The sequence below is a fragment of the Apaloderma vittatum genome, unplaced genomic scaffold, assembly GCF_000703405.1.
Source record: "Apaloderma vittatum isolate BGI_N311 unplaced genomic scaffold, ASM70340v1 scaffold2926, whole genome shotgun sequence".
Classification (NCBI taxonomy): Eukaryota; Metazoa; Chordata; class Aves; order Trogoniformes; family Trogonidae; genus Apaloderma; species Apaloderma vittatum.
The window spans coordinates 1-8,668 of NW_009721087.1; positions in this window are offsets into that span (position 1 = coordinate 1).

Genomic DNA, 8,668 nt, shown 5'->3' on the forward strand with positions numbered 1-8,668 from the left:
AGCTCAAAAGAGACAGGGAACTGCTTGAGAGTGTCCAGTGCACAAAGATGATGAAGGGAGTGGAACATTGCCCTTATGAGGAAAGGCTGAAGGAGCTGGGTCTCTTTAGCCTGGAGAAGAGGAGGCTGAGGTGTGACCTCATTAATGTTTAAAAATATGTAAAGGGTGAGTGTTAGGAGACAGAGCCAGGCTCTTTTCAGTCATGTCCAATGATAGGACAAGGAGCAATGGATGCAAGCTGGAGCCTAGAAGGTTCCACAAAAACATTAGGAAAAACCTTTTCACTGTGAGGGTGACAGAGCACTGGAACAGGCTGCCTAGAGAAGTTGTGGAGTCTCCTTCTCTGGAGACTTTCAAAACCCATCTAGATGCATTCCTGTGTGACCTAGTGTAGGTGATCCTGCTCTGGCAGGGGGGCTGGACTAGATGATCTTTTGAGGTCCCTTCCAACCGCTGATATTCTGTGATTCTGTAATTCTGTGATCTAGTACAACACCCATGCCAGAGCAGGGTCGCCTAGGGTGTCACACAGGAACACTTCCAGGCGGATTTTGAAATTCTCCAGAGACAGAGACTCCACAATTTCTCTGGACAGCCTGTTCCAGTGCTCTCTTACTCTCACAAGGCTTTTCCCTACTCATTGGCTTTCTCTTGTGACTTCTTTAAATCAAAATCTTCCATACTCCATTTTAATTTCTTGCATGTTGAAAAAAAATTAGAAGGAAATCTGGATTTTTTTCCATGGAACTTATAGAAAACATAGCACTTGAATGAAGAGCTAGCACTAGATGCTTTTCAAAAAAGCTGGTCTGGAGGAACTTGAGCCCTGCTTCAGATAGCTTGTCCCATAATGCTTTTTTTTGACCTCTTGGGAATGCCTGTTTTTGACCTAATCCTGGATATTCCTTTACCCAACTGCAGCAACCCAGGGGCAGGACACTCTGCAAGAGATGCTGTGTTTACACACAGCATTTGGCACAGCTTTTCCCTCCATTTCTCTCCAAGAGAAGGCTGTAAAGAAATGAAGTGACATGGCAAAGAGAAATAGAGCTGATGTTTTCAGCCTGCTTTATTTCTTTATCAACTGTTTATGTTAATGATGTCCTGCAGAGTCCATTTGCTATCTGGCACAGGTGGGGAATGCACTGGAGATGACTGTTTTATGTTATGTTTATGCAGGCTATATTTCTTCATAATGTACAAAATGTAGAATGCTACTATTAGTTTCCAAAAATGCCCAGAATGTGCAACAGCCACCTTGGCCCAGGAAGTCAGCTGGAAACACATTCCAATAGCTCCAGCCAGGGAAGCTGTCAGGTACATGTAGGGGAAAAACCTAAAACACAGTGGAGGAATGAAATGTGAATCATCAGCACTGCTTTTGTGTGCACAGAGTCAGGAGACAAAAGTCTAGGTGAGATGGGGAACAGGAAGAAGCTGGTTTACCCAGGACAGAGGTTAATGGCTGAGTAGTAAAAGAGCCATAGGCCATCTGGGTCTTCTGTCCTACAATCTGTCCAACATGCCAAGACTTGCACTACATGAGACATACTGAAATGATCTAAGACCAACTTGATTACCTAGGTGCATGTATAAATATGTCTATATGGAAGGCCTATATACATACATAGATTTTGATACATAACCTGTATCTAAATATATTTCTACATAGCCTATGTGTGCATTTAGTGGCTTCTTTTTTTGAAAACTTAGTGTGTGCTTAAGCTGTGGAACTGTTTCTGGTGGGCTGTTGTGATAGAAAAAAATTTAAACAGGTTCAGTGAACGATTGCACAAATTCATAGGAAAAAAAAAATCCATTCAGGACTGCTAAATGTGAAGTTACCATCTGACCATCTGTAATTTAGGAAGTCCCCAAGATGTAGTTGTTGATTTGGCAGTAGACATGAATTAGGAGTTGAGAGATTGTCTTACTTGTCCCGACCTTATTCTTTGTCCTGGTGCCATTTGTCACTGTATTGACAACTCTTGGGGCTGAGCTGAGGCTTGGGCTCCAATACTACTTCACAGTACCATCTCCACCAGGCAAAAAAAAAAAAGGACAAAAAATAGCAGGCAAACTAAAGGTGTTCAGGGGCAATAATGAAAAAAAAAAAAAGAGAAGAGACTGCAAAGCATTTTGGCCATGTGGAGGCAGCACACACAGCTCCCTGGACTTCAGCCCTTACCTGGTTGTCTGTCCTCGTGTTTTCTGTAATGTTTCCAACGTTTAACTGTAAGCCATTTAATCCCTTATGACAACCTTTATTAAACAAGTTTTCCTTCTCTTTCTGTGCAACAGCAATCTGGTGCCACTGAGCCCAGTGAAACAGAGCTCAAAAAAGCAAAGCCCAGAGGGATCAGTGCCCAGAGACTTGCCTGGGGAGCCTGGCGGTGTGTCCTGCTGCTGCAGGGCACAAAGGTGAGGGCTGCTGCCACCCTTTCACCTCTTCTGCTCACCTCTCCTCTGGGCATGAGGCAGAGCCTTGCCACAGACTTGAGTAATAAAGCCTGAGATGTCATGTGTCAACCTTATGTTAGCGATTTTAAGCTGTCCTATTTATCCCACGTTAACTAATGCTTTTTAAATGAGCAAATAATTCTCTATTTTTTTTTCTTTTGATCCCAGTTTTCTACACCTCTGTTTTTCCTGAACAACTCCTACATGCTGTTCAACATGGGAGGGATTAATTATTGGAAGTTAAATGCAAGCATTTTCCCACAGGGATTTGTTATGAGAAATATTGTGCTGTGTTGGTTATTTTTTAACTGGATACACCAGTACGGTATGGGCTGTATTTCTGTTTCTAAATGAGTCTCTGAAACTATTAGAATTGCCTCACTGGCAGGATTTATAACATTTTCAGATTCAAAAATTGACAGAAATGAGCTATTTATTGTGATAAATAAGAAGATAAATATATTCTGATAAATAAGAAGAAGGGCATCTGTGCATTCAGAGTGTACCCATTTATAATTTGAATTAATATTAGTGTAAGGTGTTTTACACCTGATTTACTGAGAGTTTTGGGTTTTATCTGGGGCTTCCTGACATTTTGCTTTTGGCTAAATTTCCACTGAGCTACATGGGAACCTGACAATCAGAAGAATTGAAGCATTATGCCCTCATTTTCGTAAAACATTTACGAAATGCTTTTGAGTTCTAGTAAGCTGGGAAGTTTCAGTAACAGGTGAACACCTCAGTACAGTTCATTATTTTGCCTACTCTGAAATATAAACTGGAATGTTGCTGTTCTCTCTAGGGAACGTACTTATATTTTAAATTTTTTTTTTTCCCCCTGTAGTGTAGTTACAGTATGAATTTGTGTTGATTTTATAAAGTGGTGGCATAAACTCTGAATGCAAAGCAGCCATTGCTGTCAGGGGCTGGCAGGTACTGTGACCCCATGAGCAAACAATAAAATTTTACTACTGTGTCCATATATTGCTGAAGAGAACATGAGCTTTCCGGGAAAGTGGAAAAATCCAGGTGGTTCAGTGGGACCAGTAATAACTTCAAACATTTTTCTTCAGTCGTTGCTAAAAAAATAGCTGGTGTATCATGCAAGTGAATTTAATCAAGAGACACATCGTTAGCGTATAGTGAAATGATTTGGTCTCCACCTATTTCTGCCTCAAATACATCATTACTGATTTTTTTCATTACTCCCATTCTTTACATTGTCATGTAATTTTCAAGGCAGAGTGCACTCCATGTATTCATCCCCTCTCACTATCATAGCTGTGAAAACACATTTTCAGCGTTTAGCCATCTGCTGTTTGAGATGGCCACCTTCTGCAAATACACTGACATCAAGTCAGTTTGCTGTGATTTTCCAGGCTTCCAGCAGGGAGCCCGAGGGCTGATTCCTCTCCTAGTAAAACCACCATCTCCCCACAAGGAATACACTAAAACCCTACCATCTGCTAGGGGGACTAGAGAAGATATTTTGGTGTCAGCCAGGCTGTGCCTGTTGTGCAAGCACAATGGCTTTTTTCTTTTTTTTTCCCCCCGAATGGACTCTGGCACATACATGGTGCAGTGCTTTGCAGGGTCACTGCTCAGGGCAACCTCTGGCTAGGACACCCCCATGCTTGCTTTTGTCCTTTCCAGTGCTCCCTGTTTTGGCAGCACTTGTAGCCAAGTTCTTGCTTTGTGGCCACCTCCAGGAATTCCCAGTCGGACTTGCCATCAGGCAATGTGGTCCCTCATATCCAATTTTTGCCTCTGGTACAGTATTATTCCTTGCCATCTTTACTGAAAAATCAAGTTAGGACTGAGACAGTGTAAGGGGAAAAACATGTCAATAAATCATTGCATTGTTCTTATAAAACTTAGGTAAGTGAGGCCAAATTTACATTATTGTCTAAATAAAGAAAGCACATTACCATCCTATGCATTTTTTTTCTATATCTTTTTTTTTCCATGCCAATGTCATTTGATTCTGACATTTACACCAGAGGAATAACCAAAAAGCTTTCTCTATATATATCCCTTCATAAGCTAACATTCTCTATGGGCGGTTAGGTAGGAGACCAAACAGATTGCCCTGGAACACTAATTAATGTAGAGCATTTACTGACATTACACTACATCAAAACCAATTACACTTCCATTACACTCATCTACTTTTCCCCTTCCTGCCTATTCAATCCAGTCCATATTTAATCTGGGAGTGGTTTAGCAATTGAGGTGGTAGAACCAGTTACTAGTCTGGCAGCAAGTTAATGAAAGCTATCCAACAAACACTTTCTGATTTGAAAGTTTTCTCTGAAGGGTAGCAAAGAAAAAATGAACTGGAGCAAGCCCTCCCAATAATCCACCCTGATTTAGGAATGATCTGACCACAGTTCCCTCATGCTGTGAGTTTTCTTCTCTTTCTTCTGCCTCATGGTAGTGTGGGGCAATTGAAAGAATAGATATTCAGAAAAAGCATTTGTGCAATATCTATTTTAGAATAGAGGAGACTCCAGAAAAATCTGCTTTGGTCAAACAGTAAACATTCTGGGATCAAAGTGGTGCTCCAGAAATATTTTATCAATGGAATTATTCTGGAAAAAAATTTGAATGCTGTATCCCTGTTTCCAGCTTGGTTCATGTAATTTTTACATGAGGGCAGAAACAGAGCTTGAATCTGGGCAGGAATCATGAGCAGCATCAAGCAGATCTGTGTTCCTCTTACTGGAACACAGTAAGGAACACACAGAGGCGATTAAAAGTGAAGCTCAAAAGTCCCAGCGGGGAGAGGAACTGAGAATCTGTTAGGGAAGAAAGCATACTCAGTGCTACCAAGGAGAGACCAGAAATGAGCCTGGGTACAGCTGGGACAAACAGAGAAGAAGAGGAGGATGGCTGCCATCACAGCAGATGAGCTCTGAAGGCCGCCTGATGCCTCAGGTACGTGAATGAACGTGACTTGAAGAGGAGCTCTGTGTGCTGGATCAGCAGAGCATGCAGCTCCAGTGTGGCCAGAGCTTGTTTGCTGAGCCGTGTTAAGGGTGGTAAGGGTAGCAGAGCTGTGGAAAGCTCCACTGTGGGCCAGTTTTGTGGTGGTTCACGCCAGCATCGCTTCATGAGAGACAAGAGAACCAAGTAGGCTTTGAGGAGGTCGGCATATTTGGGTCAGCATGTACTACACAAGTGCTCTATTATAAAGCTGTGTGGTGTTAAGAACTGAATTTTGAAAATACTTTAAAAGCAACAAAATAAGGAAGTCTGTGTTTTGACAGCAATCCTATGAATTCCATGGACTGAGAGGAGGGAAGAAAGAGAGTGTCGTGGGTGATGTGACCTCAGCAATATTTTATTTGCAGCTTAGTGTTACTTTTCTACACTTCTTCTGCCAGGCTCATGTTGGTGCATGGCTTTTGGAACAGTGGCAATCGCTAGGTACAGCTGTGTCCAAATGCACAGTCAAGAGATTGGTTGATACTCTGCCTTTTAAAAAATGGCAGCTGATGTTAATAGCTTGTAGCTTTCAAGCACAAAGGGAAGAGCAAATAAAACCTTTTCTCCTAATAATGTTTCTACAAGTCCTAAAGCAGGCTATTTTATCCTTTCCTACAGTCAAGATAAAATAAAGCAAACCACGCTGTCCTAAGGAAGAAAGAATGAATTTTTATTATTATTTTTTTAATCTGGGCTCTTCCCTCCTGTTCTCCACCCCTTATTCTTTACAACAAAAAGTTCGATGAATCGTGAAAGATGGGAAATCCAACACTACAGATTACAAGGAAATGCAGCATGTCCACTTGCTTTATCAGGAGACAGAGCTGCCTTCTAGTCACAGCTCCAGCTAGCCCTTTCAGAGCCCTGTTAACGGCAGCCTGGCTGAGCATGGCAGTTTGACAGGTCTGGGCTGATCCTTATTGTTTTGCTATTGCTTTTCATTCAAGCTGCCGTCATTCTGCTGTTTGGCTGCTTTGAGTGGCAGTGTGCTAGGGCCACGTTTTCAACTTGAGGACCTTTTCATGATGAAATTGCGAGGAATCTGACAGATGAGGATTTAAATGAGTGGAAGTCACAAAATTAAGAGATTGAAATTACGATCCCCCCACAGTGTGAATTCAGGCACAAATTCAAAACATGTCAGGAAATGGTGCAAAGAGGAAAATGAAAGACACTTCAGCACAGAGTCTAGTCCCATGTATTTTTCTTGGCATGAAATCTGTATTTCGCTTTATAGACAAACACAGCTTTCTGAGGTTTGAGTATCTTTTGTTTCTGATTTAATGCTTTTAGCTCTTCAGCTCAAATATCGTGCTGAATTTTTGTTTTATTTCAAAGCAATTGTACCCTGGAAGGAGCCGATATGTGTGTGTGTGGTGGTCTTCAGAAAACTATGGTTATATTCAGTTTGTACTTTGCAAATATCATATGGATATCTGAAGCAAACTCTAATCATGATATCTCATGGACTGGCCACAGAATCATGCAGTTCTTCAGCTACACTACTGCATGGATTTATTTACCACATGTCTTAGTTTATAACAGATACACTGCTGCCAGTACCTGGACTAGGTGATTTAAAGGTAATCTGAGATATGCTATAGTCCATACCAGTGCAGGCATGCACTAAATGGTAGATGACTGAATAACAGTGCAATATTGGCCAGCAGAAGAAGTAATAAAGGAATTTTGCAGTAGGAATAAAAAGTGAGTTTTAGATACTGCGAATATTTCTAAGATGATGGAGAAACAGCAGCCACAGCTATTAGAAATAATCTAAATACAAAACTGTAGGAGTGAGAAAAGAGAAGACAGCATGGAAGCTTCTGCTACTATTAATCATTGTAAAGATGGAGAAGGAAAGACAGGGAATTCAGGATCTGGCTTGTTGGATTTGAGCACGTGGAGGTATTTGGAGCTCTGACAGTGTGGGAGGGCACCCTGCCACAGTGTGCCTTACACTTTGCCCTTCCAAGGTTGTGTTTAAAGTTCTGGTGAATGTATGCACTTGCTAGAAAGCCAATGAGATTTAAAGGCAGTCTAAAAACATTCAAGCTGCCCGCAGCCCCACTTCAGAATGGTCAGTGTCCCCAGCACATCACCGAGCAACTTGTGGAGGTAATCAGGGCTTTTTAAAGTAAGAAATTTTAGCACAGGCTGAAGATGTTTTCATGACACATTCCAACAGCGATTCACTGCCTCTTAGCTCCCACGTGATTAACCCCCCTCTCATTCATTGTCTCTAATTATTACTTCTTTTAAGAAAAAAAAAACGTTCTCTTCTTTCCCCATATAAAACCGTCAACTTGTCAAAAAAGAGAGGGGCTGAAAAAAAATTCCTCTCCTTTTCACCTTGTCTGGCTTCTTTCAAACTGAGCTATGCAAAGCTCTAGTGCAGCCTGACAAGTCCTAACTGCTGAGATTTCACAGATGCTGGGGAAATGGTGGTGGGAGGGAACAGAGGAATTGTTCCTGTAAGGGCTTTGCTGCAAGCTACTGCATTCTGCAGGGGCTCTCATAGACACCTTCTGACTGAAGGAGGGCAGGCAGCTGAAATGGAGCTGAGGGAGTCACATTCAAAAAAATATAGGAATAGAAAAATATGAAGGTAAATCTTTTGTTCAAATGTAAGAAAAGCTGCTGATTTAAACAGCCAGGAAAAGTGGAGACTTATTTCTGCAATGAAATTTGCCCCTGGAGAGGAAGCAGAGGGTCCTGAGTCATTGTTTGGTACATTTTATTTTGAGACAGAGGACTTACTTATTTTACAGACTGAAACTGGATTGAAGGATTACTGTGCGACATGCAGGCCATCTGTCCATAACTGTATTAGACGTGATAATGTTCTTTTCTTCACAGCTATTAATACCATGGCTCCGGTTGGCCTGCTCCTCTGCATCATCTGCCTGGATCTGCCTGGTAAACAGGTGATGGAAGAGACTTCTATATTCCAAAGACAAAAATATTGTGTTGAGTCTAAAAAAATTACATTGCAGAGTTAGTGGGATAAAGGGAGTTTTCTTTTGCCATGAAATGTGCAAAATTCTGGTAGATGGAAAGTCTGGTAGGTCAGTATTCAGTGGCGGATCTGGACACTGGTGGTATCATTCTGACACTCAACTGCATGATAATGGCACTAAACTAGGACAATATCACCTTCTTGTATTACCCTCTTGTATCATTTAGACAATTCTTAATAGAGAGATTTGGAGAGGCATTC